Source organism: Schistocerca gregaria, chromosome X (assembly GCF_023897955.1).
Source record: "Schistocerca gregaria isolate iqSchGreg1 chromosome X, iqSchGreg1.2, whole genome shotgun sequence".
NCBI lineage: Eukaryota > Metazoa > Arthropoda > Insecta > Orthoptera > Acrididae > Schistocerca > Schistocerca gregaria.
The window spans coordinates 145288687-145297847 of record NC_064931.1 but is presented as its reverse complement, the minus strand read 5'-3'; positions in this window follow the sequence as shown (position 1 = coordinate 145297847).

Sequence of the window (9161 nt, the reverse complement as noted above, 5' to 3'; positions counted from 1 at the left end):
CAAGACAACAAACACCTGCACGAACAGTTCGACGACGTTTGCAGCAGCATGGACTATCAGCTTGGAGACCATGGCTGCGGTTACCCTTGACGCTGCATCACAGGCAGGAGCACCTGTGATGGTGTACTCAACGACAAACCTGGGTGCACGAATGGCAAAATGTCATTTTTTCGGATGAATCAAGGTTCTGTTTATAGCATCATGATGGTCGCATCCGTGTTTGGCGACATCGCGGTGAACGCACATTGGAAGCGTGTATTCGTCATCGCTATGCTGGCGTATCACCTGCGTGATGGTATGGGGTGCCATTGGTTACACGTCTCGGTCACCTCTTGTTCGCGTTGACGGCACTTTGAACAGTGAACGTTACATTTCAGCTCTACCCTTCATTCGATCCCTGCGAAACCCTACATTTCAGCTGGATAATGCACGACCACATGTTGCAGGTCCTGTACGGGCCTTTCTGGATACAGCAAATGTTCGACTGCTGCCCTGTCCAGCACGTTCTCCAGATCACTCACCAATTGAAAACGTCTGATCAATGGTGGCCGAGCAACTGGCTCGTCACAATACGCCAGTCATTCCTCTTGATGAACTGTGGTATCGTGTTGAAGCTGCATGGGCAGCTGTACCATCAAAGCTGTGTTTGACTCAATGACTCAATGGCCGTTATTACGACCGGAGGTGGTAGTTCTGGGTTCTGATTTTTCAGGATCTATGCACTCAAATTGCGTGAAAATGTAATCACATGTCATTTCTAGTATAATACATTCGTCCAATGTATACCCATTTATCATCTGCATTTCTTCTTGGTGTAGCAATTTTAATGGCCAGTAGTGTAGTTCGCGTAAGACGGATATAGACGAATTATCGACAAAGTTTAACCAGACTATAAATCGTGACCTGGGGAGTTATGTGCATAGTAAGTAGATAAAGGATGGAAATGACCCACCGTGGTTTAATAACGAAATTAAGGGGATGCTGAGGAAGCAGAGGCTGTTGCACTCTCGGCTCAGAAGGAAACGCAATAATGATGACAAGCGAAGTTCAGTAGAGATTTGTGTATATGTGAAAAGATCTATGCGCGAAGCATACACAGCTATCCCCGTCACACCTTAACAAAAGATCTGGCAGAGAAACGAAGAAAAATTCTGGTCGTATGTAAAATCGCTAAGCGGGTCGAACAGATCCATTCAGTAGCTTTTTGACGAGTCTAGTGCCGCACTTGAAGACAGCAAAACGAAAGCCTAAGTTTTAAATTTCACTCACACAAGAGAATCGTACAAACATGCCGCCATCTGACCATCGGACAGACTCCTGTATGTAGGACAGAGCAATAAGCATACCTGGCGTAGAGAAACAACTGATTGATTTGAAAGCAAGTAAATCATCAGGTTCGGATAGAATCCCAGCTTGGTTTTACAAAGAGCACTCTGCAGCATTGATCCTTATCTAGCGCGCATTTATAGTCAATCTCTCGCCCAGCACAAAGTTCAAAACCGAAAATGTCTCCAGTATATAAGAGAGGTAGAATAACGGACCCGTAGAATTACAGACCAATATCCCTAACTTTTGTCTGCTGGAGAATACTTCAACGTATCTCAATTCGAATATAATAAACTTTCTTGGGACTGAGAAGCTTATGTCCACGAATCAGCATGGTTTTAGAAAGCATCACTCATGCGAAACTGAGCTTGCCCTTTTCTCACATGGTATACTGCAAACTATGGATGAAGGGCAACAGGCAGGTTCCACATTTATTGATTTCCAGAAAGCATTTGACACGGTGCTGTATTGCAGGCTGTTAGCGTAGGTACGAGCATATGGAATACGTTAACAGATATGTGAGTGGCTCGAAGACTTCTTAAATAATAGAACCGTGTATGTTGTCCTCGACAGCTGGTATTCATCAGAGACAAGGTTATCGTCACGAGTGCCCCAGCGAAGTGTGATACGACCGCTGTTGTTCTCTATATACATAAATGATTTAGCGGACTGAGTGAGCTGCACTCTGCTATTGTTTGCTAATGATACCGTCGTGTACTGTGAGGTGTCGAAGTTGAAACGACTTAGACAAAATTTCCAATTGGTGTGATGAGTGGCAGCTAGCAACAAATGTGGAAAAACGTAAGTTAATGCGAATGAGCAGAAATATCAAACGTTTAATGTTCGGATACAGTGTTACTAATGTCTGACTGATACAGTAAAGTCATTTAAATATCTGGCCCGAACGTTGCAAAGCGAAATGAGGTGGAACGAGCATTAGAGAACTATGGTACAGAAGGCGAATGGTCGACTTCAGTGTATAGGGAGAATTTTAGGAAATAGTAGTTCATCTGTAAAGAATACCGCATGTAGGACGCTGGTGCGACCTATTCTTGAGTACTGATGTAGGTTTGGTATCCATACCCGATAGGACTGAAGGAAGACATCGAAGCAATTCAGAGGCGGGCAGCTACATTTATTACCGGTAAGTTCTAAAAACACGTAAGTGTTACAGAGATGCTTCGGGAACTCAGTTGCGAATCCCTGGAGGGGAGGCGACGTTCCTTCCGAGAAACAATATTCAGAAAATTTGGAGTAATCAGGGGTGATACGGGGGCGTACAGCAGTCGTTTATCCCTCGCTCTGTTTAAGAGTCGAACAAGAAAGGAAATGACAAGTAGTGGTACAGGGTACCCTCCACCACACACCGTACAGTGGCTTGCGGAGTATCTATTGTAACACCCCAAGAAACCCGAAAACCCAATTACGAATACCATGACAATTTAAAGTAGGGAACAGTGTTATCCTGACAGGTACGACAACTTTGACAATAATATAACACCTTAAAGTTTTGATGAACACCAATTTCAGCAATTACTGAGTATGTCATGATATAAAGATAGAAAGAAAAAAGGTTATTTTTAATTAACTATCAAACATCTCAGTAATAACTGCAAATCAGTACGATGAAAGTTAAGTCCAAAGTAATATGTCGGTCAGAGATAACATTAGTTTGTCAAAGAGAGTTGTAAACGCGGCGAAAAGGAAATTCAATGCATCTACAATGCTCGATCATGCAAATGTTAGTCACTTGCTAGTTTGCTTGTTATCAAGTCGTGAGAGAGCACCGTTACAGTACTACAAACGGAACGCTACGAGATTGTTTCTATTAAAAAAAAAGTACTATTGAGTGATAGAGATGCGTGGACTTTATTCTCAGTTATTCTGACTTGAGAACTTGAACTGAAGCGATATTCTGATAGTGTACAACGAGTTAATGAACTTTAATTCAAATGGTTCAAATGGCTCTGAGCACTATGGGACTTAACACCTATGGTCATCAATCCCCTAGAACTTAGAACTACTTAAACCTAACTAACCTAAGGACGACACACAACACCCAGCCATCACGAAGCAGAGAAAATCCCTGACCCCACCGGGAATCAAACCCGGGAACCCCGGCGCGGGAAGCGAGAACGCTACAGCACGACCACGAGATGCGGGCGAACTTTAATTGTTGGGAATATTATTGTTGGACTCAACCTTCATCAAAGTGAACAATTCTGCCAGCAACGAAACAACAACTACTGATACTGAACCGCAAATAAATTTTACCTCCCTTCAGTGGTGTGAAACGACGCCGGTGATGAATGATTTACTCAATACTCCAGTAACTAACTAACCGAGCATAGGAAATCGTCATTAAACCATAACAAACAATTAAAATCAGCAGTTCGCATCGCTGAGAAGACTGTGCGAACTCGTAAACGGACTTTCATAGATTACGCAAGGAACAATTTTCCTTGGAGATTTTCAGGTGCTGTTCCACGTTATCCGACGGGGACAACCATCTCTGCGCGTCGCGTCTCCATTCCACCGACAGAGCTGTAGCAGTAGCGGCTCAACATCAACAGCTACAACAAAAGGGGAGAGGGGACGTCACACTGTGTGGATGTAGATGGAGAATGGCTCCACGATAACTGTGAACTTACATGAGCAATGCCGTCCATACCGCTTTTTGTTTCATTTATTACGACGTTTTGACTACTGCCATCATCATACAAAACTTATATCCCGTAAAACAAAGCTCACTATCAATTTAGAAAAAATCTAAGCCTAAGAGTCACACATCGCTAAGTCATAGGTTCTATTATCGAAATTTAGGCTTTCACAGATAGCAGTGTTTCAGGAGTCACTGATCGGCAAGTGTCCAATTTAATTTTCTGAAACTCACAAAGGACAGTAGACCTTGGTATCACCGCCAGAAAGCGATACAGAGTTCACACCACCAGGGAAACCTCCAGTGCCCTACTCCAGATCACCCAGTGTAAGGACCGACGCGGTTCGTGGCTGTGATCTGGATACAACTGGGATGATTCTGCAGCTCACGGGTATGTGAAAACTGCGCCAGGTAAAATTTTCGGTCAGTGTACCTGGAAAGTACCAGCAAATGAAGTCACGGCTTATCTGTCCCTCCAGAGTCCTCGTCCAGCTGAAACGCTGCCTATGAGTCGCCGTCTACCTCTCGTCCAGCCCAGTGGGTATGATGATCAGCTCGGCTGAGCCAAGTGTTACAGCTTACGCCTGCTGGAGTTGACCGAAGGCCTGCAGCGAGACGCCGCTGCGACGCCGCCATGCAAATGGCCAGATAGTATACACTCTACTGCCGGAAGAATGGTCACATGACTTTCTACTACATGCGCTCTCACATACGCACATTGCACTGTTTCTGTTTGTTTCAACTTTTAAATCCAGATTTTCCTTTTTTTGTGATCCATATACCTACTCTGTCCTAGTCTAAAAAAATCGTTTTATGCATTCTCACCTGAAAAATGATTTCGTAAATTATTATGTAACAAAATCCAGTCATAAGTAAACTTTTTATTATTAAATCAGACAGAAATAAAATAAGTTAGGATCACTTCCAATTGTAAAATTTTTTTCTTATTCTCGTTGTTCGAATATCTCCAGTCCTCTTCATCAGCCCACCACGGAAGAGCCCTCGGCAATTCTACCTGCCGAGTTCGGACAGGGGGAATAGGATCCAGTTGTATATCTTTTCATAGCACAAATTTTACTGGGGACAGATTACAGGACACCGCAGCTCCCAGATCCCTACGACTGAACAAACGTCGTTTCGTTATCTTTGTCTCTCTAGACCATGGAAAAGCTGTTAATCGAATATGGCACCCTAACATCCCCTTTCCAAACTACGACGGTCGGTCAATACATAATGCTCCGATTTTTTTGCATCTGGCAATATACAGTAATTCATAAAAAAAAGTGAAGCACCTAGAAGGGCAGGAGGAAACAAAATGAAACTTCACGGGCTGACAGGGTATGTGATGTTACTGCAGAGATTACAAAGTCGAGTATAATTTGGAAAGACCTTGACTATATGAGCCCATGTATCAACAAGACGTTGCAACCTCTCTGGTCTGGATTCATTTACTGATGCACCTTGGGAAGGAGGTCATAAAGCCGTCGTATCCTCTCCTGAAGGGAGATACCTCACAACTGTTGTAACTAGTCCTCGATATCCTGACAATTTGTCCAGAAACCAGATGGCAGATATAAGAGTCGAGGGGCATGAAAGGGAAGCAGTGGTTGGAAAGGGAGTGAGACAGGGTTGTAGTCAATCCACGATGTTATTCAATCTGTATATTGAACAAGCAGTAAAGGAAACAAAAGAAAAAATTGGAGTAGAAACTAAAATCCATGGAGAAGAAATAAAAACTTTGAGGTTCGCCGATGACATTGCAATTCTGTCAGAGACAGCAAAGGGCCTAGAAGAGCAGCTGAACGGAATGGACAGTATCTTCAAACGAGGATATAAGATGAACATCAACAGAAGAAAAACGAGGATAATGGAATGTAGTCGAATTAAATCGGGTGATGCTGAGGGAATTAGATTAGGAAACGAGACGCTTCAAGTAGTAAATGAGTTTTGCTATTTGGGGAGAAAAATTACTGATGATGGTCGAAGTAGAAAGGATATAAAATGTAGACTGGCAATGGCAAGGAAAGCGTTTCTGAAGCGAAGAAATTTGTTAACATCGAGTATAGATTTAAGTGTCAGGAAGTCGTTTCTGAAAGTATTTGTATGGAGTGTAGCCATGTATGGAAGTGAAACATGCACGATAAATAGTTTGGACAAGAAGAGAACAGAAGTTTTCGAAATGTGGTGCCACAGAAGAATGCTGAAGATTAGATGGGTAGATCACATAACTAATGAGGAGGTACTGAATAGAATAGAAGAGAACAGTCATTTGTGGCACAACTTGACGAGGAGAAGGGACCAGTTGGTAGGACATGTTCTGAGGCATCGAGTGATCACAAATTTAGCATTGGAGGGCAGCGAGGAGGGTAAAAATCATAGAGGGAGACCAAGAGATGAATACACTAAACAGATTCAGAAGGATGTAAGTTGCAGTAGGAACTGGGAGATGAAGAAACTTGCATAGGATAGAGTAGCATGGAGAACTGCATCAAACCAGTCTCAGGACTGAAGATCACAACAACAACAACAACATCCTGACACTGGCACTGGGACGGAATAGAAGTCCTAGCTGGTGCCACACATGATCTATCTGGGACAGATCTGAGGTTACTGCTGTCACGGAAGTAACGCAACAACGCGAAGACAAATAGTACAGACATGTTTGGAAGAGCATTGTCCTGTTGAACACTGGCACCGAGATATACTATCGCAAGAGAGATAACAGGTGAGAACGCAGGATATCCGTCACATACGCCTGTGCCATCTGAGTTTCTCAGCCACTATGAGCCGTGACCTGAAATTGTGCCCGATAGCTCCTCACACCATAACGCCAAAAATAAGACTGCAACGCCTCTCCAAAAAGTTGGAAGAAAGGGACCTCTCGCCATGTCGCTACCAAACTCGCCAACGGTCGTTCATTGTAGTACAGAACACCGATTCTTAAAAGGAGACCTACACATGTGGCGGTAATTCGCTAGTCCAACTTAGAACTATTGATAAAATATCGATATATCGATGTTTTTCCAAATAGTATCGACGTATATCGGCGACACTTGTGTGTTACTGTGTGTGCGTGTGTGTGTGTGTGTGTGTGTGTGTGTGTGTGTGTGTGTGAGTGTGAGTGTGAATTGAATAACATGATATCCGATGTGAAGAAGTGGCACATCAGTTACGTTAAAAAACAATTTTTAACGCAACTGATGCGCTATTTCTTCACATCAGCATTCTTCAAAAACAGTTGCTGAAACTGATGAACAAAAATCTAAATGACAATATAGGCGTTTGCGATGGGCGGAGACGTGTGAAGGAAATGTTGACGTAGTCGGTGCTCGGCGCTACCAACAGACACTGCAAAGTTTAACCTCACCACGCAGTTTTGACACTACGAGTGCTAGTTCGCCGACGTTTGCAGAGATGAAAAAACAGGAAATCGACATGAAGTGCTCCAGATGAAATCCAAGGACGGGTCCATCGGACACCTTCTACTGTGTCACTTACATGCAGTTACTATTGTAAAGTGGTTATCGCCAAGCATGAACGCACATCGTTTTCCTTTCAGTTCTTGCTCTAAGGGGAATAAGCAGTCTGCTACCTTGTTGGTGTACAGAATATCTAATAATAAGTCAATATTTAAATATGCAGCTGTAAAACTGGCAGTATAATTACAATATGCAACCGATATTTTCTTTTTCGCCGGTACGTAGATAATTTTGCGGCGATATATACATATATCATTAACCGTTTGCGATGTATCGTGTGCCGATAGAGGGGCAGCAGCCTTTTCAGTAGTTGCAGGGGCAACAGTCTGGACGATTGACTGATCTGGCCTTGCAACATTAACCAAAACGGCCTTGCTGTGCTGGTACTGCGAACGGCTGAAACCAAGGGGAAACTACAGCCGTAATTTTTCCCGAGGACATGCAGCTTTACTGTATGATTAAATGATGATGGCGTCCTCTTGGGTAAAATATTCCGGAGGTAAAATAGTCCCCCATTCGGCTCTCCGGGTGGGGACTACTCAGGAGGACGTCGTTATCAGGAGAAATAAAACTGGCGTTCTACGGATCGGAGCGTGGAATGTCAGATCCCTTAATCGGGCAGGTAGGTTAGAAAATTTAAAAAGGGAAATGGATAGGTTAAAGTTAGATATAGTGGGAATTAGTGAAGTTCGGTGGCAGGAGGAACAAGACTTTTGGTCAGGTGAATACAGGGTTATAAATACAAAATCAAATAGGGGTAATGCAGGAATAGGTATAATAATGAATAAAAAAATAGGAGTGCGGGTAAGCTACAACAAACAGTATAGTGAACGCATTATTGTGGCCAAGATAGACACAAAGCCCATGCCTGCTACAGTAGTACAAGTTTATATGCCAACTAGCTCTGCAGATGACGAAGAAATTGAAGAAATGTATGATGAGATAAAAGAAATTATTCAGACAGTGAAGAGAGACGAAAATTTAATAGTCATGGGTGACTGGAATTCGTCAGTAGGAAAAGGGAGAGAAGGAAACATAGTAGATGATTATGGATTGGGGCTAAGAAATGAAAGAGGAAGCCGTCTGGTAGAATTTTGCACACAGCATAACTTAATCATAGCTAACACTTGGTTCAAGAATCGTAAAAGAAGGTTGTATACATGGAAGAATCCTGGAGATACTAAAAGGTATCAGATAGATTATATAATGGTAAGACAGAGATTTAGGAACCAGGTTTTAAACTGTAAGGCATTTCCAGGGGCAGATGTGGACTCTGACCACAATCTCTTGGTTATGACCTGAAGATTAATACTGAAGAAACTGCAAAAAGGCGGCAATTTAAGGACACGGGATCTGGATAAGCTGAAAGAACCAGAGGTTATACAGAGTTTCAAGGAGAGCATAAGGGAACAATTGACAGGAATGGGGGAAAGAAACACAGTAGAAGAAGAATGGGTAGCTCTGAGGGATGAAATAGTGAAGGCAGCAGAGGATAAAGTAGGTAAAAAGACTAGGGCTGCTAGAAATCCCTGGGTAACAGAAGAAATATTGAATTTAATTTATGAAAGGAGAAAATATAAAAATGCACTAAATGAAGTAGACAAAAAGGAATACAAACGTCTAAAAAATGAGATCGACAGGGAGTGCAAAATGGCTAAGCAGGGATGGCTAGAGGACAAATGTAAGGATGTAGAAGC